General features: G+C 41.2%; 1 long non-coding RNA gene across 1 annotated transcript in view; it reads left to right on the forward strand.

Annotated features, from left to right (window-relative positions):
• LOC120246998 overlaps positions 1–23,173 on the forward strand; it is a 131,743-nt gene extending 108,570 nt beyond the window's left edge. The window contains exon 4 of the long non-coding RNA XR_005532200.1: positions 22,248–23,173. This is a non-coding gene — a long non-coding RNA (uncharacterized LOC120246998). The remainder of the gene's footprint in view (positions 1–22,247) is intronic.
• Positions 23,174–26,470: the final 3,297 nt, after the last annotated feature.

The following is a 26,470-nucleotide window of genomic DNA, read 5'->3' on the forward strand; positions in this document are numbered from 1 at the left end:
ATCTGAGAGAGAAAGCAGGACTGGACCAGAGAAGGGAAGGGTTTGTAGCCCTATGGATTCTGTTTGTAACCTTTCATCCAAGTTCCCTGGACCTGGTGTTCTGACACTGCTGTATGCTCCTGTGTTTGGGGCCCTCGGGTTCTCTGGTTCAGGAGGGATCATCAGGGCACAGAGGCCAAGCTCCACTCCTGCCTAATAGTAATTTACAGGGCAAATTACTACTAGGTAGTGGGTCTGGGTGTAATAAGTTATTTCATTCATTCATTCATTCGTTCGTTCATTCATTCATTCATTCATCTGTTCATTCATTCATGGGGGCACCTGGGTGGCTCAGTCGATTAAGCGACCGACTTCGGCTCAGGTCATGATCCCATGGTTCGTGGGTTCGAGCCCCGCATCAGGCTCTGTGCTGACATCTAGCTCAGAGCCTGGAGCCTGCTTCACATTCTGTGTCTCCCTCTCTCTCTGACCCTTCCCTGCTCATGCTGCCTCTTTCTCTCTCAGAAATAAATAAAACATTAAAAAAATTAAAAAACAAAACAAAACCGTGAGATCATGACCTGAGCTGAAATCAAGAGTCTGATGCTCAATCGACTGAGCCACCCAGGTGCCCTCAGGTGTGGTAAGTTCTAGTGAGCAAGGTTATTGTGATGATCCCTTATGGGGCTGGACAGAGAAAAAAGCTTTGGCTTCTTCTCCATGTTTTGGACAACCAGACTAAGAAATTTATGGAGATAACATGGGGGTAGTAGTTTGGCTCAAGGAATCTATTTATTTTTGAAGAAAAACGGAGAAGGAAGGACTAATACTCCCACTTATTTTGGGCTATCATTCCCTGTGGATAACTCCTTCTTGGGCCTCTCCCCAGGAAAAGTTTGTGCCCCTGTCCTTACTGTCCAGGGCCAGACAGTCTGAGACACCCCTTTCAATTGTTGTGGAAAAGCCCCTGGGTGGCTGAGCTTGCTGAGCAACTTGCCTTAGCAACTTGCGATGTATGGCTGGCCGTGCTAATATCCCATATCACGTGGTGTTGCATCTTTCCTTGGCTCCATTCATTTTTCTCAGTGTGACTGACCTGGACTTGCACCTCCCAAATAAATTGTTAACTACCATAATCCTTGCTTCAGGCTCTATTTCCTATAGGAGTCAGAATAGGACAAAGTGGGGAAGCACAATTTTTAGCATTTCTTCCTTGTATCTCAGATTGAAAGTTGAAGCTCAAAAGGAGTCTTTTCATAAATTACAAAGAAGATAATCTCCTGGGATAACCTTCCATTAAAATCTTTCCTCCTTATGGTATCCCCTCCTGGCAGTCTTTGGATCTTTCTCCCCTCTTTATAACCAAGGTTTAGGATGGAAGGTCTTTTCTTATCACCTTTCACAGTGAGTTTCCAGGGACTGGGAATGTCACCTACATACTTTCTCTTGATGGAGTAAAGCCAGCGTTGTAGCCTTATAAAGAGCATTCCAAGATTCTCAGACCCACTGAAGGAAAGAAGCTTTTCCTGTGCCTTCTAAAGGCAAAGCACCTCATAGGAAAAATGAGATGTCTATACTGGTAAATAGTAATTGAGGAAGAGTTGGGGTTCAGTCCTTTGAAGACACCAAAAACCCTGCTGGCCTCAAAGTCAGTTGTATTTTCCCTTATCTTCCAGTACTTCATGATGCGAAACACAAAATGTGGGCTTTAAGGCATGGGATGAATGTGGAATCGTAAGGAAAAGGGTAATGAGAAATAAAGTGATAATTCATAAATTACTTAGTAGATACTCAAAAGATTGCCAAAGAATCAGTGATAGAAAAGAGAATGACTTTCCAGGAGCTTGTTGAGATTTCCAGGAAATCGGGTGTGGAGGAATCTTTTAGAATGGATTAGTTGTCTTCAATTGCATTTTGGCATTTTTCTTACTCCATGCGACAAAGACTTCATCTCTTACTTTCTCTGTGTCTCTATAAGTTATTTCATTTCTGGCATTTGACCTGGTCCGCTTTGCCTTTTGTGGATTACTTTCATATGGTGTGACATGTATCCCTCTTCCTGCATGTCATTACCTTCCACTATGAAGTGTCCTAGGAACGAGACACTAAAAGTGGAGACCAGTTGTATAACTTCAGTATTGCTTTTTTATAGGAAGAGTAAATTAAAAAAATGTTTTAAAGTTTTTATTTAAATTCCAGTTAATGTACAGTGTAATATTAGTTTCAGGTGTACGATATAGTACAATATTAGATTCAACACTTCCATAAATCATCTGGTGTTCATCACAGCAAGTGCCTGATCACCTATTTAACCCACTCCCCCCAACAACTTCCCCTCTGGTAACCATCGGTTTGTTCCCTATAGTTAAGAGTCTGTTTCTTGGTTTGTCTCTCTCTTTCCCCCCCTTTGCTTGTTTCTTTTGTTTCTTTCTTTTTTAAAAAAAAAGTTTATTTATTTATTTTGAGAGAGAGAAGGACAGCACGAGTGGGAGAGGGGCAGAGAGAAAAGGAGACAGGGAACCCCAAGCAGGCTCTGTGCTGTCAGTGAAGAGCCTGAAGCCTGAGGCTTGAACTCATGAACCATGAGATCATGACCTGAGCCGAAATCAAGGATCAGATGCCTAACTGACTGAGACGCCCAGGCACCCCTTATGGTAGTTTTGATATACATTTCCCTGATGACCAGTGATGTTGAGCATCTTTTCATGTGTCTGTTGGCCATCCGGACATATTCTTTGGGAAAATGTCTACTTATGTCTTCTAACCATTTTTTAATTGGATTATTTGTTTTTTGGATGTTGAGTTTTATAAGTTCTTTACAGATTGTGGACTCTAACCTTTTATCAGAAATAACCTTTTGTCATTTGCAAATATATTCTCCCATTCTGTAGGTTACCTTTTAATTTTGTAAATTGTTTCCTTCATTGTGCAGAAGCTTTTTATTTTGATGAAGTCCCAATAGTTTATTTTTGCTTTTATTTCCCTTGCCTCAGGAGACCTATCTAGAATGAAGTTGCTATGGCTGATGTCAAAGAAATTATTGCCTGTGTTTTCTTCTAGTATTTTTGTGGTTTCAGGTCTCATGTTTAGGTCTTTGATTCATTTTGAATTTATTTTTGTGTATAGCATAAGAAAGTGGTCTAGTTTTGTTCTTTTGCATGTAGCTGTCCAATTTTCCCAACACAATTTGTTGAAGAGACAGTCTTTTTTCTACTGGATATTCTTCCCTGCTTTGTCAAAGTTTAAGGGATCTCATAACTGTGGGTTCATTTCTGGATTTTCTATTCTGTTCTGTTGATCTATGTGTCCTTTTTTTTTTTTTTGTGCCAGTACCATACTGTTTTGATTACAGTATAATTTTTTTTTGTGACAGTACATTCTGTTTTGATATAATATAACCTGAAGTCCGGAATTGTGATGCCTCCAGCTTTGCTTTTCTTCTTTAAGATTGCTTTGGCTATTTGGGGTCTTTTGTGGTTCCATACAAATGTTAGGATTATTTGTTCTAGTTCTGTGAAAAATGCTGGTGGTATTTTGATAGGGATTATATTACATGTGTGGATTGCTTTGGGTAGTATTGATATTTTAACAATATTTATTTTTCCAATCCATGAGTATGGAATGTCTTTCTATTTCTTTGTGTCACTGAAGAATAGATTTTCATCTTTAGGAAGTCCACTGGAGCTCTCTCTTTCCTATGTGATTTCCACCCTCTTCTTTCCTTCTTTTTATAAAATGACTGTACAACACATACCTGATTCTCCACATCAATGTTTTTGTCTGACATCTTGCTTGCAACCCAAACTCTAGCCAGGCTGAGGAGAGGAGGGCACCTTACTGTATAGGAAACCTATACAGACAATGGGAGCATTATAGGTGGGGTCTGTACGTGGTAACTCTGTGCTATGGCATCAAGATGGAAGGTAGACATTCCAATTACCTAACCAGTCATAAGATAACCTCGATACCCCTTTCACTGCCCAAGACTTAATGAAAATAAAATAAAATAATCCCTTGAAAATGTGTCATAGAAAAAGTGCAAAATGCCTGGGACCCGAGTTAAGGCTGAGGACTCATTTTGATTAGTCAATAACCACAAACTTGCAATTAACTGCTGTTACCACAGATCACTCTTTAAGGGTTTACTGTGTTGCAAGAGTCGTTGACACTTTTTAAGTCATTGTAGCCACAGCTCGAACCTCATAAAGAGATCACTGTGGGCTTTAGATCAAAGACAGAGATGGTGTTTCCTGCCGATTCTGAGTCTTTCCATTGAGCTGACATGGGGAAGCCAAATCTCAGAACACTTGAGAAACAGTCCCTAAGGGAAGGGTTTTTATATAATACAGATGGAAATGGAATGTCCAGGTCCGGTAAATTCTTTAATTCAAAAGGAATATATTAAGTACTTTCTCTCTGTGTAGCATCGTATGAAGCACTGGGCATTAGATAGTGAGCAATACCAATTTAGTTTCTAACTTTGAGGAGTGAGACATACATTAGCCAAATAAACATATATGTGTGTGATTATGAATGGTGGTGGGTACTCTGAAAATGAAGAGAATAGGACAGGTTACCCTGACCTTTTATAGGGGTCAGAAAAGACCTTCCTGAGGAGGTAATATTTGCCAGCCATGCAAACATGCAGTTGAGGGTGGAAAGTGTTCTCTGATACATTTAAGTAATTATCGTGAGGTTATCCCGTACCTGGAGGGTCTGGAGTATCTGAACGTTATGAAGAGTTTTGCCAGAAATTAATGTCTTCTATTTTCCAGAAGATATGTGTAATTCAAAGATAATAGGCAGAAATTAACTGGAGTCTTGGAAAAGTTAAATCTTCTGTTTTAACCAAAGGCATCATGATAGTATAGAAAACAGCTCTAGGGGAGAGCCTGGGTGGCTCAGTCGGTTAAGCGGCGGACCGGCTCAGGTGATGATCTCATGGTTTGTGAGTTCGAGCCCCACATTAGACTCTCTGCTGACAACTCAGAGCCTGGAGCCTGCTTCAAATTCTGTGTCTTCCTCTCTCTCTGCCCCTCCCCTGCTTGTGCTCTGTCTCTGTCTCTCAAAAAATGAATAAAAACGTTAAAAAATTAAAAAAGAAAAGAAAAAGAAGACAGCTCTGGGCTGGGAGATCATATTTACAATTCTCCATTGAAAAAGGCATCAAGAATATATAAAGAAATCTTTAAAATTCTTAAGGAAAACAACTCAAGTGTAAATGTGCAAAGGATGCGACAGACAAGTCCTAGAAGAGCAAACTGAAATGGCCAGTAAATATTTGAAAACTAAAGAGACTCACCAGTGGTCGAGGAAGTGGTAATAAAAACCCTTATGATTCCCATTTGACACCGAGTAGACTGACAAAAAGGGTTAAGCTTTACAATACTAGAACACTGAAAGAGTAACTTTGTGAAGCAGCTAGGCAAGAACAAAGACAGTGAAGGTACATGCACTCTTTGACCCAGCCAGTCAGTCCACTCTGAGGATCTACTCTGGAGAAATTCTTGCACATACGAACATAGAGGCAGGGTAAAGGGTGCTCACTGTGACCTTTTTTTAAAAAGCAAAAATTGAAAACAACCTAAATTTCCTAGGAATGGATACATAAATCAGGTTATTATGCATCCATTAACATGAATAGGCTATACTTACATGTATGAACACAGATAAATCTCAAAAATATATCATTGCTCTGTTGTTTCTTTTAGGGAGGGAAACAGGGTGACTAGCAGTCAGAGATGAGAGGAAGATTTTTGCTTTTTCATGCTTTTGGAACTTAAATTTTGCACCTGGTAAACATATATTTAAATAATTTAAAATAACTTATTTAATTTAAATAATTGAAAAAATAATAGAAAAATAATAATTTTTAAAAATTTAAAAATTTAAAAATAAATTAAAATATATTTTCATAATTTAAAAACATACTTTTAAGAATAATTTAAAAATTGTTTAATTTAAAAATAATTTAATTTGTTTATAAAATTTTTATTTAAATACTTTTTAAAAATGTTGACTAATTGCACGGTTGCAGAGGCTGGTATAGGATCAACCATTTTTAAAAAGTTTTAAAGAACAGCCAGCTTATTTCTGCTCCCCATATTGTTTCAGCAACTCACCCTGCTCACAGTTTAACTCAGATGAGTCCAGACTTGCCCTGCTGTTTCTAAACCCGAGCCACCCATGGCATTGGCTGGGAACCAAAGCTCTTGATTTTCTTCCATTATTTGCTTCTGACAATGGAGACACCAGGGGAAGAAAAGTATATCAGGGACCAGTGAACTATTGGAGCCTACACATGGGAGAGGTATGCACTATTGAGTTCTCACTTTCCTTCTACTTCTGAGGGCAAGCACCTGGTGTGCAGAGCCGCCCCTGCCCTGGGCAGCCTTTCTGGAAAGCCTGGCTTCTCTGGATGGTCTGTTAGCTGTTCTCCTTCCTTTCTCAAGATTGTTTACTTCCTTCTGAAACTTATCACATTGTGCAGGCTGGGTTACAGTGAGGCACTTTGCTGAAATCTATTGTATACATTGTCATGATAGGTATATGAATCAGTTGTTGTCTACAGTGTAAACAGACATCTCCCTACTCAGATTTCTAAGTCCTGGTGTGTTTGAGTTCAGCCCTCTTGTGAGGAAGAACCGTGGGACCCCTCCAACTGGAGCATAAGGCCTAAGCTTTAGTCTAGTTGACAGGGTCCCTGATCATTAGCCCAGCCTCTTCTCTCATTAAGTCCCTCTTCTTTGCACTGATTCCCAGTGCTTTGTATGATGCCACACACAGAGAGAGTACTTAATACATTCTTTCTGAATGTAAGTGTAAGGCCACAAGTCTAAACGTCTAAACCAAACTGACTCCATGACAGGCTTTAAGTTTCCCCTGTGAACTAGAAGGCCTGAGTTTCAGCTTTCCTGAAACTATCAGGCAGTTACACATTGCCCAAGGCAGGAGAAACCACCCTTGCAACACCCAATCAGTAAAGTCCAGAGACCACCCTCCACATTACTAAGGGAGAGGCCTGGAGATAGAAACTATAGATAGGACCCTGTTACCTAATGTTAAAGTTAACCTGTTAGTCGCCGAACAAGACCCTAGGCTTGCTCTGTGATTGGTTGAATTTAAAGGTACTCTAAATGTTGTAATTGGATCCCGCCAAAAGTAACGGATGCTCTAGACAATGTGTATGGTCAAACCCGCTGTCAGTGATGTTGAATAATTATGATTGGATCACTGTTCCCATGTCACAACTTCTGTAACTCCCCCGTCTCAAACCCCATAAAAACCCTACTCTGCCCTTGTCCGGGGCTCTCAGCACGGATCCATGCACTGGTGAAATCTGTGAGCCTGAGCTCGAGCCCGTAATAAAGCCCTTTGCCTTTGCATGCATGACTCTGTCTCCCTGGTGGTCTCTGGTCGGTGAGGATATTGCGATCTGGGTATAACATAAGAATTGGTTGGGAGTGCTTGGGTGACTCAGTCAGTTAAGTGTCCAACTCCTGTTTTCAGCTCAGGTCATCATCTCACAGTCATGAGATCGTGCCCCTTATTGGGCTCTACGTGAGGTATGGAGCCTGTTTGGGATTCTCTCTCTCTCTCCCTCTTTCTCTGCCCTTCCTCTGCTCATGCTCTTGCTCGCTCGCTCTCTCTCTCAAAAAAAAAAAAAAACTGCCCAGACCTGGACATTCCACCTTCTTATATATTGTATAAAAACCCTTCCTTAGGGTCTGTTACTCAGGTGTTCTGAGATTTGGCTTCCCCACGTCAGCTCAAGGAATGGAAAGTCTCAAAATTTACACCTTGTACCTCCTATGGGTGGTGGTGAGGGGGAGTAGTCTTAAGTCATTTTGTGGCATTAGTAGTATCCTTGAACAACTTTCTGAGTTAAATTGGGAGAGAAAAGTCTCAGAAAGAAAGGTTTATACTACACCTAGACCCCCCCATGGGTGGCCAGACTAGCCTAGGAAGGAAAAGCATCAGGCAAAGGAAGGAGAAAAGAGCTGAGGTGATGGGGTCATGGAAACCTGCCACTGCTTGGGCCTACATCTCGAGGTTCTCAGAGAGAATCTCTCTGCTGCATGCATTTCAAATGCGTACAGACACTTGGCAAACAGTTCAAAGATCTCGCCTTTAACTGAATAAAAAAACTTCTTGGTGGCCCTAGAGCAGGCTCCCAGCCATGGACTGGGGGGACCCTGTTAGATCATAGGTGTTTATAGAACAGCAAGGTGGAGAAGTAAAATGACAGGCTTGTGGCTTTTCCTGCTAACCCTTCAGCTGCCACCACCTGAGGACTTGGTGGGGTGGGGTGGGTAGATTTCTTCTGTAAGGCTCAGGTCTAGTTGCATGTTTCGTCCTGGTGATAAGACTAGCAGTGTCCCATTATATACAGGTTGCAAATCTGAGGTACACAGTATCACTACAGAGTCTACCTTAGCAGATGATTTTTTTTTGTATAGGAAAAAATAGTTTTGTACACGGGAAGAAACAATATAAGTTCAAAACTTACAGATAAGGATTAGCTGTATCTCTCACCTCTTTAACAATTTATATGGCTATCTAGTCAAAACCAACAGGGTATCTCCCTTGAAATGTTAGCTCTATGAATTTCCAAGTAGACCCCAGGACTATCTTGGAATGTCCTCAGAAGGCTCTGTCATTGATCAGGGGACAGAGTAAAAACCCTGTTTTTGCAGAGTGCTTTTCTTTCAAACAGAAGATAGAAGGATGGGAGAAACTATTCAAACTTCGTCTTTTTTTCTTGTGGCTTGCGGTCTCCCACTCTTGCTCAGTCTCCTCAGAAGCCCCCTTGCCCACCGAAGCCTCCCCGGCCTCTACTACCACATCCACCTCAGCCTTCTCTGCTACCACCTCGACCTCCAAAGCCACTTCTGCCTCCACCTTTGCAGATGAATTTTACTAATTCATTTTATACTCTCCTCAGGGGCCCTTGGGTGGCTCAGTTAGTTAAGCATCCAACTCTGGGTTTTGGCTCAGGTCATAATCTCATGGTCTGTGTGTTTGAGCCTCGTGTCTGGCTCTGTGCAGCTCAGAGCCTGCTTGGGATTCTCCCTCTCCCTCTCTGTTTACCCTTCCCTGCCCGTGCTTTCTTTCTTTGTTCTCAAAATAAATAAATGAACTTAAAAAAAAAAAAAGATCTCTTCAAACAGCCCCAACATTTCCTGGCTCACATTTGTGAAGACGGCTCTTAAGGCTTTGTGACCTCATTTTAAAATGGAGGCTGACATTGCTAGTTGCCTGTCCAGTAGCCGTCTCCTTCTTCCTCAATAACCAACTCCCATTTTGCTCAGAGTAGTAATGGCACCCAGTTAAATATAACCACCATCCCAGACTCCTTTGCACAGAGGGGTTTAAATGTGATACAATTCTAGACCATGGAAGTCACTGAGCAGGGTTTCTAGGAGAGGTTTCAAAGGGGCATCTTCTCTTTATTCTTCATCCCTTCCTTTCGTGTTTGGAGGGGGAATTTCACTTATGGCATACGGCTGTGAAATGGTGTGAGTGAAAACTTCTCTCCCCTCCCTACCCCTTCCTTTTTATTGGTCTGCTCTCTCCTTTTCTCTCCAGGACAGTGGCTTGTTTCCAGTGTGCATTTTCTGCCTGTGAAATAGCTGTTGATGCTTCCGTGAAGCACTCGGTTGGATTCACCCTCCCATTAAACTTTTCAGAGGGAGTCACCTCACAAGCACAGATGTGACAGAGAGCCACAGGATAAGAGATGTGCAGAGAAACAGGTTCAGCAGCAGCAAACTCACTACACTAATGGCCCATGATGAGAGAAGGTGCTCTCTAGCCTCCAGGCCATGGCCATGTTTAAGACCACGGACTTTGACATGACCTGTGTGTGAACCCAGCTCAAATCAAAATTAAATCTAAGTTGATAGAAGATAAGAGGTGATATATTTCAAATTCTGGAGTTTTAATTTTTATTTTTTTAAAAATGTTTGTTTTTGAGAGAGCAGAGCAGGGTCAGAGAGAGAGGGGACAGAAGATCTGACATGGACGCTGTGCTGACAGCAGGGAGCCTGATGCAGGGCTCGAACTCTCGAACCATGAGATCATGACTTGAGCCAAAGTCCAGAGTTGGACGCTTAACCAACTGAGCCACCCAGGTTTAAAATTTTTAAACTTTATACATTTATATTGATAATTTTGAGTGACTAAGCATGCTTAAATTAATGCAATATCTTATTAGGGAAAAAATAATTGAACAATCTAATAGCATCTACAAACTAATAAAAGTTCAGCAGTGTTGCTGGGTACAAGATAAATATAGAAAAATCAATTGAGTCCCAAACAATTTTTAAAAAGAAATTTATTTACAACAGGAACAAAGTCACTAACGTATAGAAGGATAAATAATGGGTGGGTGAGGCTTTTATGGAAAAGATTATTTTTAAAAAGTGGTGAAACATACTATGTCCTTGGATGAGAAGACTTAATTTTCCTAAAGGTGTCACTTCTCCCCAAATTAACTCACAGATGCAATATTGTTTTCATCAAAAGCCCAATAGAGTTTTTCAGGCAACATCACAAGTTGTCTTTAAAAGTTCAAATAACAAAGAAAAAAATTGGAGAAGAATGAGATGGGGGCTTAATGAAGCAAATATTTCTATTTGTTATAAGGCTATAATTATTAATACAATGCAGTGTTTATACAGAGATTAAAAGAAGAGAAGATCAATGGAACAGAGTGGAATGTTCAGAAAGAGACCCCCTTGGGGCATCTGGGTGGCTCAGTCAGTGAAGCGTCTGACTCTTGATCTTGGCTCAAGTCAAGAGTTGAGCCTTGCCTGGGGCTCTGAACTGACAGCACGGAGCCTGCTTGGGGTTCTCTCTCTCCTCCCTGATTGCCCTTCATCTGCTTGGGTGTGTGTGTGAGCACACTCTCTCTCTCAAAATAAATAAATAAAAATGGGGGGAAAAAAAGAAAGAGACCTCCTCACATTTAGACTCGATACATGAGAGGCATGAGAAATTAGTGAAGGAAAGATGGATTCTCACCAATGGTGCTGGACAATTGGTTGCTCATGTGGGGAAAAATTAAATACATCACTAATTCATACCATCATCGAATTAGAAAAAATTAGAAATACTAGAAATTAAATTAGAAATTATAGTTAGAAATATGAATGTAAGAAACAGATTTTTATAAGTCTAAAAGAAAATACAGAATACATTTATAATCTTAAAGTAGGCAAGTTTCCTTAACAAGACACAAAAAGCACAGACCATAAGGAAAAAATATTAATATATTTGTTTAAGTGAAAAAAAATCTATACACCAAAAGAAACCATAAACAAAGTGAAAACACATGAATTGCTGAATTCCATAGCAATCCATCCCCTGGAACAAAAGCTATTTCGACAAGAGATGTTTTGGTATCAGGTTGATCCAAGTTTGATTATTGGTTTGATCATTCATTTACTAACTTTGTGACTTAAGCCAAGTTATTTAAACTCTTTGATCTGTTTCTATATATGTTAAAAATGTCAGTACACAGGACTCCTAGAATGATTAAATGAAATAAGGTATGTAGAACACCATCCCCAGAGCTTGGCACATGGTGGGTACTTTTTCCAGACAATTTTTTATTACCACCCATGGAACAATGTAGTGATCAGTACTACCTGGGAAGATGCTGGTGAACTTTGTAACTTCACCATGAGCCAAAAAGTAGTGTTGCACTATTTTACAGAGGCCACACCTATAGTGTTCCCATCCATATGCCAGCCCTTCAGAAATGTTTGGATAATTCTTATTTCCCCCTTAATCTTTGCGGGTGGGGGACAGCTATTTATCTTCGATGAAAAGGTGCTTAGCATCACTAGTCATTAGGGAAATGCAAATCAAAACCACAATGAGATATCACTTCACACCTGCTCGCATAGCTATTATTAAAGACAAGAAGTAACAAGCGTTGGTAAGAAAAGAATGTGGAGAAAAGGAAACCTTTGTGCACTCTTGTTGGGAATGTAAATTGGTACAGCCACTGCAGAAAACAATATGGAGGCTTCTCAAAAAATTAAAAATAGAACTACCATATGACTTGGCAATTTCACCTCTGGGTATTTAGCTGAAGGAAATGAAAATACTAACTTGTTAGAAAAGAGAAATGCGCATCCATGTTAATTGTTGCATTATTTACAATAGGCAAGACATGGAAGCAACCTAAGTGCCCACTGATGGATGATTGGATAAAGAAAATGCATATATACATATATATATTTCCTTCTTTTTTTAAATGTCTGAATAACATTCCATATATATAAGTATATATGGAATGTTTGGATATATTCCATATATGTATATATGGAATGTTATTCAGACATTAAAAAAAAAAGAAGCAGACTTGCCATTTGTGACAACGTGGATGGACTTTGGGGCACCTGGGTGGCTCAGTTGGTTGGGCGTCTGACTTGAGCTCAAGTCACAATCTCAAGGCTCCTGAGTTCAAGCCCCTGTGCTGACAGCTCAGAGCCTGGAGCCTGCTTTGGATTCTGTGTCTCCCTCTCTCTCTGCCTCTTCCTGGCTCACACTCTGTCTCTCTCTCTCTTTCAAAAACAAATAAACATTAAGATAAAAATAAGAAAAAAATGGATGGACTTTGAGGGCATTATTCTAAATGAAATATGTCACAGAAAGACAAATACTATATAATCTCACTTCTAGGTGGATTTCCACTCCCCCCAAATCCTCCCCTGAAGCCCTGAACTCATAGGTACAGAGAACAGATTGATGTTTGCCAGAGGCAGCGTTGGGGGTGGGGGTGTGAAATGAGTGAAGAATGTCAAAAAACATAAATTTCCAGTTATAAGTAGGTCCTGGGGATATAATATACAGCATGGTAGCTAGAGTTAATAATGCTATATTATGTGTTTGAAAATCGCTAAGAGAGTAGATCTTACAAGTTCTCATTACAAGAAAAAAAATTGTAACTCTGTGTGGCGATGGATGTTAACTAGCCTTATTGTGGTGATCATTTCACAGCATATACATACATTGAATCATTATGTGGTACAAGTGAAACTATGTTATATGTCAATTGTACTTCAATAAAAAAGAAACTCACTAAAGTTTTCCTTCCATAATACTAAGATTGAAATTAAATTCAGATCAACATTGAAATTCTAAGCAGAAATTAGAGTTGGAGGCTTAACTTGGCATAACATTAAATCTTGATATTTAGATTTTCTCGGCCTCATTTTTCTTATAGGGGAAATAGGAGTGACATTGATACCCCATGATGATAAGGGATCAGAGCTTCAACCTAATATAGGAATTTCAGAATAATAATTTCTTTATTTTTATATTTTATTTTATTTTTTAAAAGTATACTGGCTTTAATATTTGTAATATTGAACATAATGTTTTTTTTTTTTTACAAACAGTTTATTGTCAAGTTGGTTTCCATATAACACCCAGTGCTCATCCCCACAAGTGCCCTCCTCCATGCCCATCACCCCCTCTCCCCCCACACCCATCAGCCCTCAGTTTGTTCTTAGCATTCAAGAGTCTCTCATGGTTTGCAGAATAATAATTTCATTATCTGTGTCCAAGAGGTTTGGTCTTACACTTAAGACTCGATGAGGGAAGGGTGTGAGCCTTCTGTCTCTCTTTGATTTTCTTCTCAATCTAGAGCTTGTGCTTGGTTTAAGAGGAGGACTGGCCTACCCTGGCCTGTGGCTACAATGGCCCACAGTAGCTTTTTCCCACCACTTCAAAGGCACTGTCAGGAAGTCCATGTGCATCATGTTGTCAGTAGGACCTGCCTCAGAACCAGCATCCAACAGATGGGGCTGTCCTGGGAACACGTGGCAGAGAGCAGACAAGCAGAAGAGCCTGCTCTGGAAGGTTCTACCTGTAGGTGGGGGGAATTGGCTCCTCTCTATGAGAAAATGAAGCTATGTGATTGAACTTCCCAAAATGTTATTCTGGGAGATGCAGAGAAGTTAAGTTTATCACTTTGGGGTTAGGGAATGCCTTCTATTTCAAATCTTATATTTCATCTTGACTTCTAATTGACCCAAGGGATCATTGTTAACCATGTTCCTGTTCCATAACATTATTTATTACTGTAACCTACAGCTTAGGGCATTTATTTGGGATAGAAAATGTCACCAAAATGGTCCATCATGCAGGCACTAGTCATGTGTGAGACTTCCTAGCTTAGTGCCTGGAACACATCTTATGTTTAATAAACTTCTGTGAAATCCAAGTCACTGTAATGTTAAAGATTCTGTTTGAAATTGCTATAAATATTTTCAACATATAATCGTGGGGAAAATGGTACAGTAAATGTCTACACACCCTTTATCTAGATTAAACAGTTAACAAATTTGCCATATTTTCTTTTTTATTTTTGTGGGTTTTTTTTTTTGCATTTTTATTGGTTCTTTTATTTTATTTTTAATTTTTATGTTTTATTTATTTCTGAGAAAGAGAGAGACAGGGTGAGCAGGGGAGGGTCAGAGAGAGAGGGAGACACAGAATCCGAAGCAGGCTCCAGGCTCTGAGCTAGCTGTTAGCACAGAACCTGATGCGGGGCTTGAACCCACGAACCGTGAGATCATGACCTGAGCCGAAGTCAGATGCTTAACCGACTGAGCCACCCAGGCGCCCCTTATTGGTTCTTTTAAAGTTTTTTACATTTTAATTCCAATTGGTTAACACAGAGTTCTACTAGTTTCAGGTGTACAATATAGTGATTCATCACTTGCACACAACACCTGGTGCTCATCACAGCAAGTGCACTTCTTAATCCCATCACCTATTTCACCTATCCTTCCATTCTCCCCGACCATATTTTCTTTTTTAAATGTCATTTAAAAAGTAATTTGTGCCCTGAAATTTGTTCCAAATGAGAAAAGACTTGGAAGAAAGCGTGAGTTGGCTTTCACAGTCACAGCAACAGATCTTTTCCTGTGACACACCAGTGGGCTCTCCAGTAAGCCCACCACAAACATGTGAGACCACATGCTGGGAACGTCAACAGAGGCTTCTCACACTTCGCTCGCTCGCTCGCTCGGTACAGAGAGAAGGAAGCTAAGGAGGAGGGGCCTGTGGTCACTGTTCTGATAATGTGTCAAACGTAAGTCACATTTTTTACTATTTTTTTATGTTAGAGAAATCTACTTCCATCAGAACTAAGGCTTTTATTTTTTTAAAGAAGGTTCCACACCCAGCATGGACCCCAATGAAGGGACTGAACTCATGAAGCTGAGATCAAGACCTGAGCTGAGATCAAGAGTTGGACTCTTGACCAACTGAGCTAGCCAAGTGCCCTGTGCCAAGGCTTTGCTGCATAGTGAAAGTTTGCATATAACCCTCCACTTTCATTAAAAACAATGAATGAATACAAAGCCCACACTGATGAGGAAACCTTTCAAAGAGGAATCAATCAGGGACAATGAAGGAATTTCTTCCACTGGGGCCTATTTTCCTTTCCTTTTGTACCAGGGGTTCCGAGGAGAATTCAAACGTATAAACTTCTTCCTCCAGCCTGATGACCCACAAATCTAGAGCTCCAGCCCAGTCTTCTCTCCCCAGCTGAGACTGATAATCCTAACTGATGTCTAGTACCTTCACCTAAATGCCCCATGGGCCTATCAAACTCAGGGGTCCCAAACTGGACTAATTATATCCACTTCTTCTCCAGGATCTTTTTGAAACCCCCAGCATTCTCAGATTTAACTTTCACAAAGGACTCGTAAATGACCCTGAAACATACCCCCTCCCCCATTTTTTTAATTGGGGCAAAATTCGCTTAGCATAAAATTAACCATGAGCCATTTTATTTTATTTTTTATTAAAGATGCTTTTTAATTTTTATTTATTTTTGAGAGAGAGAGAGAGCAAGGGGGAGCAGAGAGAGAGGGAGACACAGAACCCGAAGCAGGCTCCAGGCTCTGAGCTGTCAGCACAGAACCCGATGTGGGACTCAAACTCATGAGCTCTAAGATCATGACCTGAGCTAGAGTCAGACGCTTAACCAACTGAGCAACCCAGGCACCCCAACCATGAGCCATTTTATTTTTTATTTATTTATTTTTTTTTTTTTACAAATAGTTTATTGTCAAATTAGTTTCTACATAACACTCAGTGCTCATCCCCAAAGTGCCCTCCTCCATGCCCTTCCCCCCCTCCCCCCCACATCCATCAGTCCTCAGTTTGTTTCTCAGCGTTCAAGAGAATGACTTACTTACTTTGCTAAGAATAACACCCTCAAGGTCCATCCATGTTGCTACACATGGCCAGATTTCATTGTTTCTCATTGCCATGTAGTATTCCATGGTATAGATAAGCCACATCTTCTTGATCCATTCATCTGTTGATGGACACTTAGGCTACCTACCATGAGCCATTTTAAAGTGTACAATTTAATGACATTTAGTGCGTTCACAGTGTGGTGTGACCATCACTTCTATCTAGTTCCAAGACATATTCATCACCCTGAAAAGACACACACCCATTAAGTAGTCACTCTCCATTTCCTCTTCCCACAGGCCTTGGAAAACACCAGTCTATGTTTTATCTTTATGGACTTGCCTATTCCATATGTTTAATGCAAAGGGAGTCATATAATATGTGATGTTTTGTGTCTGGTTTCTTTATGTCAGAATATTTTCAAGTTTCACCCATGTTGTAGCACCAGTGCTTTATTCCTTTTTTGGGGGGCGAATAATATTCCATTACATGGATGGACCACATTTTGCTTATCCATTCATCAGCTGATGAACATTTGGGTTGTTTCCACTTTGTGGCTATTTTATGTAGTACTGCTATGAACATTCATGTACAGGCATTTATTTGAATTCTCGTTTTCAATGTTTTGATATATACCTAGCAGCAGAATTTCTGGGTCACAGGATAGCTCTGTATGACTTGTTGAACAACTGCCAAACTGATTTTTACATGGGCTGCACAACATTTGACATTTGCATCTTACCCTTTTCATTCCCACAGCAATGTACATGGTTCTAATTTCTCCATATCCGGGCCCGCCACCCCCCTGCCCCCACTTTAAAAAAATTGTAGCCATCCTAGTGGGTGTGAGGTACTATCTCATTGTTTTAATTTGTATTTTCCTAACAAGTAATGACGTGGAACACCTTTTCAGGGGCTAGTTTGCTATTTGTATATTTTCTTTGGAGATGTGTTTATTTCCCTCCTTTGTTCATTTTTGATAACATCCCTGACTTAAAAGATTTTTTTTAAGTTTGTTTATTTATTTTTGAGACAGAGAAAGTGAAGGAAGGAGGAGCAGAGAGAGAGAGGGAGAGAGAAATCCCAAGCAGTTTCTGCACTGTCATTGTGGAGCCCAGTGTGGAGTTCGAACTCATAAACTGTGAGATCATGACCTGAGCCAAAACCAAGAATCAGATGCTTAAGCAACTGAGCCATGCAGATGTCCTATAATGTCCCTGACTTTTTATTGAGACTGGAGCTTGAATCTCTGGCTGCAAACCTGATATGTGGGGCAATCACTTACCTGGGTGCCCAGCAATTGTAGCAGAGGGAGGTTTCTCTTCCATGCTTGCTTTCTTTTACTCTTTCCCAGTGGGGACTTACACAGAAAACTAATCAAGGCTGTCATGAATCTGTTGTCTCGGTTAAGGGCACTAGAATCCACATAGTCATCCAAGTTAAAACTTTGTTGTAGTCCCTCTCTCCTTCCTCTTCCTAACTACCCTTGTCTGCTCAGTTACCACGGGACATCAGGAGTGCCAAACTTAACAGCTCAACTTTAGAAACAATACTAAAGTTCATGGTGGTGTATTCTTGGAAACCAACCTTAATCTTGGCTCCATTTTATATTAATACCAGAATTTCCCCTTTGTTTCTGATTCTTCATTTAAAAATTTTGTCAGGTGTAAAATTTTGCAAGCTGCCTCACATTTGCTTTCTTAAATTCAAGGTGAAAGTAAAAGTTAAAAAAAGTCTTACACAGTTTAACTCCTGTACAGTTCTGTAAAAACAAAACAACTTTTATCATTTGCTAAGTACTCATGAAATACATGCCTATTTTGGAAATGCAGCAACTGCACACAGCAAGCAAACACGTCAAAAGAGTAAAATAAAAATCGTCTATAAACTTACCACTAAGTCCTCTTAATATTTTGGCAAATATCCTTTCAGTTTTAGCTATCTACACTATTTGTTTTAAAAAATGGGATTATATTATAGCTCTTTTCTATAACCTATAATTTTCATCTAACAGTATATGATGACCATTTCCCTTCATGGTTAACTACCACGGATATAAGTTTTAAAATATTATATGCACTAAGTATCACTGGAGGAGCCTGTTAAAATAAAGATTCCAAGTCATACTCCCTGAGATTCTGATTCTGTAGTCTGGATCTGTGCCCAGAACTCTGTATTTTTAAATGTTTATTTATTTTGAGAGAGAGAGCAAGAGCGAGCGAGCACACATGAATGGGGGCGGGACAGAGAGAGAGAGGGAAAGAGAGAATCCCAAGTAGATTCTTCTGTCAGCATAGAGACTGACGTGGGGCTTGATCTCATGAACTGAGACCATGACCTGAGCTGAAATCAAGAGTTGGATGCTTGACTGACTGAGCCACCCAGGTGTCACCAGAACTCTGTATTTTTAACAAGCCCTTGGATAATTCTGATGCAGGCTGTTCTTTGACAGTTTGAGAATCACCTTTCTACACCACTAATTATAACTCTTGCCTGATTTTCCATTGTGTAGACATACCATTGTGTAGTCAACCAGTTATTTATTTCAGAACAATTATATTAGTTGTATTTTTTCACTGTTTTATTAACACACCTAATACAGATATCCTTATCCCTGCAATTTTGCCTTCATGCATGACTGAACGTTTCTTGATTATACTCAGATTGGGTGGTTTTGTAAAAGTGATGACGCTTGATAAATGCCCCTGTAATTGTTGAATGGAAGACTGAAAGCATGGAGGCTGGAGAGTGCCTCTCAAGAAGCCATATTGGAGCCCGAGGGAGACAATTGAGAGGAATTAGGGTTTCAGAGGGGAAATGAAAGTGGAAGCAGCTGACTGTGTGAGGGGGTGAGATTCAAATTCCATCTAATGGAGGCTAGAAGCCAAGTAAGGTTATACACCTGGGCCCAGCCAACACGGTGTTCTCCTTCTCTAGAAGCCAGAAGAGGGACGAAAGCCATCCCTTTTATTGAAAGCTTCATAGTGAGCATCAGTCTTGGGTCAAAGCAGAAGGAGTAGGGGCACCTGGGTGGCTCAGTCAGTTAGGCAATTGACTCTTGGTTTTGGCTCAGGGCATGATCTCAAGACTGTGGGGCACAGAGCCAGCTTGGTACCTATTTCTCCCTCTCTGCCCCTTCCCCGCTTGCGTGAGTGCGTGCGCACGTTTTCTCTCTCAAAATAAATAAACTTAAAAAAAAAAAAAAAGGAGGAGGGGTAATGCAAGGAGAGAGAGGAAGACAGGGAGACAGCCCAGGGCGTGCGCCCCAGCTCAGCCCGTGGAAGAGAGAGGTCAAGAGGACAAAATGAAAGCATTATTTTCCCTAAAACTCTCCGAGAGACAATGAGGCACAAGCAGAATAGCTGTGCCGCTAAAATGTCAAATCCTAAGACTAGTACGAGGAAAGAGAGAAGGCGTGTGACACCACCAACGCATGTGACACGGTTAGGGTGGGTGCTTTCAAAGAAAGAAATTTCAAAGAAAACACAACATCCTTTGGTCTCAGACAATGGCCTGCGTTCATTCACAGGACATTAGAAGAGGTGATGGCTCAGAGGTGTCACTACAGGACACTGCGGTGTGTGATGTCGCTTTGCAGGCTGTGTCAGCCTCGACGGAGAAGAGGACAAGTGAAGCTCGTGGATTAGCAAAGGCGTTGGGTGTGAGCACTTGTGACGCACTTCCTTTTAGGGGCTTCCGGGGAATTACGTAGCAGGAGGGGAAAGGTGAAGACATGAGTGAGGTATTTGGAACCAGAAAGTTCTATGTCAGAAGCCAGCAGCATACCGGAACTCATGGGCCAGAGCTGCATGTGTGAGGCGCAGCCGCGAGGCTGTGGCAGAGAGGGTGCCTGGAAAGGATTGCTCATCTCCCTGTGGTGTGTGCGACCACAGAAGTGGGTGGGGGAGAGGACATCTGCCGCATCACTTATCAGAAGCCCCCTCATAAGTGACCAGAATATGGAGGTTATTTTAAGAAAACAGCTTTTTATCTCATTTTGAGGTGAGAGAAGCTAATGCTCCCCTCCGCCCCCATTCCCACTGCTCCCCACGCTGGGCACACCGAGGGTGGCTGCTTTCAAATCAGCTCTAGTGAAATCTGCTCGAAGTCTTGCTCCAGGTCAGAGTCTGAATGTGGGTGAGGGGAGGTGGCGCAGAGGGGAATCCGAAGCTGAGGGCATCTCTGAGGAGGGGTGTCCCTGTAGTATAGAGAAAGGTAAAGGGAGCTTATGGAGTGACTGGGGTGGAAGGAGGGGGACAGATGCAGTGAGGAAAGCAAACAGCCTCGAAGCGTCTGGGTTGGTCTCAGAAAAAGCCCAAGAGAGTCCAGACCGGATGTGGTGGCTTCCTGTTTGACATCTCACACAGCTCCGCAGAGAGCAGCAGTGTTTACCAGCCGGATTCAAATGCCACAAGTGCCTGCAGGCGATTAATTTATAAATTAATTGGGAGAGAGTTGCCATTTTAATTTATTTTTATTAAAAAATGCTTATCTATTTATTTTGTGTGTGTGAGAGAGAAAGAGGGCATGTGAGTGCAAGCAGAAGAAGGGCAGGGGGGTGGAGAGAGAGAGAGAGAGAGAGGATCCCAAGCAGGCTCCACATTGTCAGTGCAGAGCCGACAGGCTCAATCTCATGACCCTGGGATCACAACTGGAGCCAAAATCAAGAGTCAGATACCCAACCGACTGTGCCACCCTGGTGCCCCAAAATGCAAGAAATTCATTTAACAACACAGTACCATTATTAAAATCAGAAGTTAATATTGCTAGGGGTGCTGCCTGGGTGGCTCAGTCAGTTAAGTGTCAGACTTGGGCTTAGGTCCTGATCTCGCAGTTGGTGGGTTGGAGCCCCACTTCGGGCTCTGTGCTCACAGCTCAGAGCCTGGAGTCTGCTTCGGATTCTGTGTCTCCTCACTCTCTGCACTTAACCCCGTCGTGGTGTCTCTCTCTCCCTCAAAACAAACAAACAAACATTAAAAAATAAAAAAAAATTGTTATAATGCTATCATATAATCTACAGAACTTCTATTTCTCCAATTGCTTCAGTTCTATTTTTTACAATGACAGAAAATCCAAGATCATGTGTAGGATTTTGTCCTACCATTCTTTAATTTCCTTTATTCTGGAACAGTTTCTGAGTCTTCATATTTCACAATGTGGACATTCTTAAAAGTACAGGCTAGTTATTTTGTAAAATGGCCTTCAGTTTGGGTTTGATAATTCCTCGTGGTAGGATCCATGTTATGGGCTTTTGGCAAGGAGATCATAGAAGTGATGCTGAATTCTATTCCTCCATGACACTAGGAGTCACTCACTGTCAATCAGTCCTATTAATGGTAATAGTAAGGTCATTATTTCACCTTTTGTAATTAATAAGTACTTGTGGGGAGACCCTTTGAAAGTACATAATATTCTGTTACTCCTCAAATGTTCACCTACTAGTTGGGATAGTTCTTGCCTATAAACATTATCGTGAGGACGGACCTAACATGAATTACCAGTGCTTTGGAAGTAAAACGTGTGGAAGAGAGGGGTCAAAAGTGATTCCTAGGCTTTGGGCCTGAGTAGCTAAGAGATGGTGGTGCCAGTGGGGGAGAGTGGAGAGAGGAACAGGTAAGGGAGGGAGAGGATGAATCAAAAGTTCTGTTTTGCACACAGTTGCCTGTGTGATGTCTGTTGGACATATATATGGAGTTTGGGTGGACCGGTTGGAGCACTGAGGAAAGGTCAGGGTCATCTCCAGCAACTTGGGGCTGAAATGAGATAAAGCACCCGGACACACTTGAGGCTCTCTAACGGGCTGTGTGTGCACAAGGGATAAATGACTAGATACTTCCTTTTGGTTGCTGTATCAAATGTGCTCGTTATGAGTTTAGTAACTAAAGCTCTCTTCTCATATTTCTAATTGATCTTCTCTTCAGTAAGTTGCATAATACAGGTTTTAAGAATGTATCTTTCTCTTGGAACTCAGTAAAACTATTATTTTAAAATAAAATTATTCTTCCACTAATATTTTTATTTTCCCTGTGTTGCTTCCTCAGGTGGGGAAAAAAACCCTGCTCTGGACTGTAAGAGAACCCAGTCTGGACAGCAGAGGGCGCCATGCAGTCAGTGCCGGCGGGAAACCAAAAAGGTGGCGATTGAGAATTCCCAGATTTCCTTGCCTTTTCTCTCTCGCCGAATTCATAAATCAGAAAGCCTGGGATCTAATCCCCATAATACTAGTATTCTCAACAAACCGTACACGAACTGTAAGGGCACCTGGAAGGGGGCAGGCTGACCTGCATCGTCTTGACAGCAAAGGATGATTGGAGCCAGGGGTCCTGTTCAGAGCTGATGAAATGTCTATGAAACTTTTCCCTCCCCCCCCCCCCATGCTAGTTCTCCTGAGTCACCACCCGGAGAGTGTTCCATAGAAGGGGAGGGAGATGAAAAAGCCACATCATCCTCTCTTCCCTTTAGCTCTTTTCCAAGCTTTTTAAAAAATTTTTCAGCTTCTCTCCTTAGTCATTTTCCCCCTCTAATGTTTTGTTTCAGAATTAGCTGGAAGACTTCTTCCCCCTACCACCCCCCCCTTCAGCATTTTGCTTATCCTTTAGTTTATTGAGCTCTGGAGAATTTATGCCCTATAAATAAATAAAGGTATTATTATTATGTAGCTCTATTCAAAGAATTAGTTGAAGGGGAAAAGTGACATTTTTCTTTATTTCCTTAGAAATGTATTACAGTCACCATAGCTCTCCCCTAGCCATGGATTAATGGCATAATCATTCACACTGGGCAACTGAGATGGAATGAGTTTGAACTTGGCATGAATTAATATACTAAAATATGCCTCCTGTTCTCTCTCATTGCCTAATTAATTCTGAATTATGAAATTCCCTTTGAGCTTCCCAAAAATCATGGTCATTGGATTCTGGTGCAATTATTCTTTCTTTGCAATAAAAATCAAGTGATTTGATAATTATGGGCTGTTTCAAAAGAGAATGTTCATTTGAGCATCCTGGGAGGGAAAGAGCAAATAGAAGAGAGCTTTCTAGAAGTTTTATAGTGAAGCACATGATGTGTGTATAAGAGTCCCAAGGGAGACTGCACAAGCCAGCTTCACCATGAGGGGAGATGGAAGGGGCATTACCCCAAGTCTTCTGCCAGTCCTGTACCTCAACATCTGAAATTTCCACTCTGAAGGGCATGCCTTTGATTAGGACATCATCTTCAGAGTTTCCAAGTTAAATATGAATGAGTTGCTCATGGAGAAAACACCATCATCCACCTATGCAGTAGGGGAGAACTTGACCTTCTATGACCAACCTGCCCATGTCCTTGCTAGCTGTCTCTTGAAGGGAGGAACGGTTACTAACATGAATTATTAGAACTCAACACATTAACTGGGACTTAATAGGTAATGGACAAGACATTGTGATATAAGTAGCACAAACAGAGCCCCTTCACTTTTGCTCTTTCTTCACTTCTATGGGAATATGCAAGTGGATTCAAAACCACTATCTTTGGGGAGCCTGGGTGGCTCAGTCAGTTAAGCGTCCGACTTGGCTCAGGCATGATCTCACGGTTTGTGGGTTCGAGTCCCGCATCGGGCTCTGTGTTGACAGCTAGCTCAGAGCCTGGAGCCTGCTTCAGATTCTGTGTCTCCCTCTCTCTCTGACCCTCCCCTGCTCACGCTGTCTCTCTCTCTCTCTCTCTCACAGAAATAAGTAAAACATTAAAATATATTTTAAAAAACCCACTATCTTCAATTGACTTTCTTCCTTAAGTTTTCTAGAGAGGTTAAGCTTAAGAATTGGATCCAAGTCTCGAAGGAGAAGTCTGAGCTGTGGAATCTTTGTCAACCATTATGAAGACTTTGAACTGGAATATTAGGCACTATAAGAACCATTAGTAGAGTGGCATTTAATTATTTGTTATTCCTTGTCTGTGGCTCCCTTATAATCCTCGGGGAATTGGTGGTGAAGAGAATAATGGGCATCATAAAGTTTTAATATTTTTCTTTGGATTCCTGGTGACAGTATATTTAAACATTATCAGTATAAAAACTTTAGTATAAAATCTGGCAATAGTCCTCACTCATCTGAGCATCAGTTAATTTATCATATTACTTTGAAATGATGGCTTTCTACTGGATTTTTCTCATCAATATGTAAACACTCTGTATAATCTCTCATCTGGAAAACAAAGCAGAATTTCCTAAACCTCTTCCTTGCTCCATGCCTTTGTTCCTCTTTATGGAAAATTTATAAAATATGTCATTTGTATTAAAAATATTTTAATGTTTTTTATTTATTTCTGAGAGAGAGAGAGACAGCGTGAGCAGGGGAGGGTCAGAGAGAGAGGGAGATACAGAATCTGAAGCAGGCTCCAGGCTCTGAGCTAGCTGTCAGCACAGAACCTGACACAGGGCTTGAACCCACGAACTGTGAGATCATGACCTCAGCCGAAGTCGGATGCTTAACCGACTGAGCCACCCAGGTGCCCCATTGTTTGTATTTTTTGCTTCTACATTTTCACCTCATGTCCTATCCAATTCTTGCCAATTTTCCCCCCATCAATTCATTGAGATCATTTTTGTCAAAGTCATCAATGTTCTCTCTCTTGCTAAATTTAACGTAATTTCTGTGTCTTTTTCTTTCCTGTACCCTCAGGTGTATTTGGCATCATGGACTTTGTTCCTTTTCACAAATCACCTAAAATTAAAAAAAAAATGTTTATTCATTTTTTGAGAGACAGAGCATGAGCAGGGGAGGGGCAGAGAGAGAGGGAGACACAGAATCTGAAGACACAGGCTCCAGACTCCAAGCTTTCAGCATAGGGCCCAATGCAGGGCTCGAACTCATGAACCGTAAGATCATGACCTGAGCTGAAGTCAGATGCTTAACTGACTGAGCCACCCAGGTACCCCTTCATAAAACACTTTAAAAAAAATGTGGGATATCTTTGTCCATGGATTTTCACTCTGTTTTCATGGAGTTTCCTTTTCCCAAGACTCTGTATTTGTCTTGATCTATGCTTATTCCCTAAGTGATGTCATTGGGTACTATGACCTCAAATACGCTGCCTATATACTGATGGCCCTGGTACTATACAATCAATTCCTGATGTAGTAGCACATTAGTCCAATATCCCAATGCCTTACAATAAGCATGTGTTTCTTTTTTTTTTTTTTAATGTTTTATTTATTTCTAGGAGAGAGAGAGACAGCATGAGCAGGGGAGGGTCAGAGAGAGAGGGAGAAACAGACTCTGAAAAAGGCTCCAGGCTCTGAGCTGGCAGTCAGCACAGAGCCCGACGCGGGGCTCGAACCCACGAACCGCGAGATCATGACCTAAGCGAAAGTCGGACGCTTAACTGACTAAGCCACCCAGGCGCCCCTAAACATGTGTTTCTTGTTAATGGTACATAAATGCTATGGATTATCTGTGGCTCTGCCTAACTTGGCTGGACTAGCATAACTTCTAATTCTAGATCCAGTAGCCAATTTCTGGATTATGTTGTGTTTATGGTGGAGGGCAGAGCAAGAGAGTGCAACACAAACCATGAAATCCCATTTAAAGCTTTTGCTCAGTCATGCACCTGGCTGCCCAGCTCACTGACCAAATCATATTCTAATATAAATAGGTGAAGCGGAGATGTATTTTCCTTCTAAAGGATGAACAGATAACTCCCGTGACAGACAATTAGTGAACTGTCTACGCACCATCGCCATAGAGATGGACAGTAAGCATCTCAGATTTATTATGTCTCAAACAAAACTCCTGAGTCCTCCATCCCAACCTGGATGTGTTGTCTTCTCAGGAAACGCCATCGCTATTCTCCCAGGTGATCAGGCCCTAACCTACAAGTTATCGTTGAATCAGAGGCCAGGCAAGAGCAGATTCTTCTGCTTCCGCCCTCAGTATATATCTCGACTTCTAACTGCCGCCAGCACTGTCATCTCGATAGTCCCCAAACTAGTTTCCCTGATTCTTCTTGCCCCCCCTACAATAAATTTCTCACACAGCAGGTGGAGGGATCTTTGAAGAATACAAATTATAGCTTGTTATTTCTTTACCCCAAAGCCTCGAGTGCCCTGGTTTCTACACAGCTGCCAGGTTTCTGCATGGCCAAGTGTCAATTGTAGGCTCACATTGACAGGAAGATCAATCTCAGATACTCAGACACATGGGTAAATCGAACTACATTTACTTATCTAAAAATATTACAGGAAGGACATCCTGGCCTGTACACTCAGGCCACATGGCAAATGTATTAG

This window comes from Hyaena hyaena, unplaced genomic scaffold (genome assembly GCF_003009895.1).
Source record: "Hyaena hyaena isolate Hyena2069 unplaced genomic scaffold, ASM300989v1 scaffold_497, whole genome shotgun sequence".
Classification (NCBI taxonomy): Eukaryota; Metazoa; Chordata; class Mammalia; order Carnivora; family Hyaenidae; genus Hyaena; species Hyaena hyaena.